Source organism: Propithecus coquereli, unplaced genomic scaffold (genome assembly GCF_000956105.1).
Source record: "Propithecus coquereli isolate 6110/MARCELLA unplaced genomic scaffold, Pcoq_1.0 Scaffold302, whole genome shotgun sequence".
Classification (NCBI taxonomy): Eukaryota; Metazoa; Chordata; class Mammalia; order Primates; family Indriidae; genus Propithecus; species Propithecus coquereli.
In genome coordinates, this window is record NW_012148642.1 from 1,696,038 (window position 1) to 1,698,350 (window position 2,313).

Sequence of the window (2,313 nt, forward strand, 5' to 3'; positions counted from 1 at the left end):
CGATAAGGTGGGTTTTTTCCCTATCCTGGATGTATACCTCTAAGTTTAAGGTGTGATAGTTCCATTAATAATTACTGTGTTTTACCTAGTTTGGGATGTTTTCAATCTTAATCTTTTGTCTTACACTATATAACATAGGATCTAGAGTAGGATCTAGGTTTGAATGCACACTCCATCTCTTACAAGAGATTACTTTCTAATATCTGTTTTCTCATCTGTAAAATGTTGGGACAACTAAATGCGATAATGCATGGCAAGTACCTAGCACAATGCCTGGCACCTCGTAAGCATTCAGATTTCAGCTATCAGTCAACGAATTTATTCATTCAGAAATCTTTATTGATCATGCTAGGTCCTGGGGATATAGCTATGAACTTAGGATAGAGAAAGCCACTGCTTTTATGGACGAACATAAAAACATGTAAACAGTGAAACCAGATAATTATATTGAGAGAAATGTTCCAAAGGAAAGAAACAGAGATGAGAGAGGTAGTAACTGAGGGAGATCATTTTAGGTAGGGTGGTCAGGGCAGGCCACTCTAGGGGGTGACATTTCAGTGACAAGCCAGGAAAAGAAACAAGCCATTTGCTAAGAACCAGGAGCAAAGCATTTCTCCTGTGGAAGAGCAAACACAAAGGTCCCACGCAAGAGAGGGCTTGGTGGGCTCAGGGACAGGAGGGGGATCAAATGTGGGAGGGAGTGGTGGGAGGTTGGGAGGTGGGTGGACAAAGTAGAAAGGAGCCAGGCTCACCATGTGGCCTGGCAAAGGATTAGGAGCCATGCAGCTGCACAGTGGGGGATCAGTTAAATATGTCAATATTTGTTCGTGTCTAGAAGACTATGCACATGTTCAGAAGAGTGTGGCAGCTCTGTAGGTGCTGATATGGATGGACCTTGAACTTTTGATAAGTGAAGGAAAAAAAGATACATAATAAATACTGTATGCTGTGTGCTATCTGTGTGTGTGTCTGTGTGGCTCTACCTGGCATGTGTGCAGAGGTACACATTGGTCAAGGATGCGAAAGAAACTGGTAGGAGGGGAACAGGGTGGATTGAGAACAGGGGAGGGAGACTTTACTGTCTTTTGAATTTTCTACCTTATGCATATATTACCAATTGAAAATTAATAAAAGACATTAAAACAAGCAAAACCGAACCTCTCCAATTCAGTCCTGGGCTCAGGCAGTCCTCTCTTCCATCTGTAGCCTCCTTTCACCAGGCCAGCTGTCAGATGCTGCCCCCCAACCCTCAGCAGTCCTGCTTGCCTGCAGAGGGCCAGCTTAGACAGGCTTTGAAGGCCCTGGCAAAGAGTCTGTTTTTATCTGAGTCTTGGGAAAGCAGCAAAGGGTTTAAGCAGGGACTGATTTATGTTTGAAGATATATTTCTGGCTGGCGTGTGGAGACTGAGTTGGGGTGGGGTAGACATAGAAATGGTGAAACCCTGCTGGTGGCTGTCACAGTAGGCAGTTGGGAAATGGTGGTGCTTTATCTTAGTCTGGTGGCAGTGGTGGTGGAAAGAGGAGGGTGGATTTGGGTTTTATTTTGGAGGCGAAAAGGACTGGACTTAGTGGTGGGTTGAATGTGGAAGCTGAAAGGAAAAAAAAATAAAGGAGATCTCCTAGTTACCTTGGCAGACTAGGCAGGAGGCAGTCCCCTTTACTGAGGTGGGGAATGCCAGGGAGAGGTGGGTAGATTTGGAAGGAGAAATGAACTATTCTGTTTTGGATTCATGGAGGGATGTCAGGTGGGTTGGAACCTGGAGCGTCGGAGCTAGAGCCATGAATCTCGGAGTCATTGGCATAAAGGCATGGTACTTGGTGAAGGAGGAGAGAAAGTTGTTTGAAGTTTAAAAAGAGAACTGTGAAATAGCTGTCTCAGAGGTTGAGAAAGCAAAATTATTAGGGAAGTGTAGTAGGCTTGCTGGGCAGTGTTGCGTGCACACTGAGGTTTGTGGTTTTGAATCTAAAATGTGAAACCAGCCTGCTTGTGTGATTTTTTCTCTGGCAAAACTTAGCTGCTTGGTTGCTGGGAAGGAGGACAGAGGCAAGGGAGACAGGACAGACTTTATATTGGTAAGAAAGGAAGTGGGGATGAGAGGCAGGAGATGGATAATGGAAAAATTGAGGTTATTGATGGGAAGCCTTGTTGAGGTCAAATGCCTGTTGGGTGTGGAGTGCTCAGGTAAGCAACCTTCAGGGAAAGGAAGGAGGGTGTTTGGAACCTGGCTTTGGGGGGTGATGACAAGGACCAGGTTTTGGCCTTGGAGTGGGTTTTTACTGGCGGATAGAGAAGGTTTGGTGATGAAGAGAACT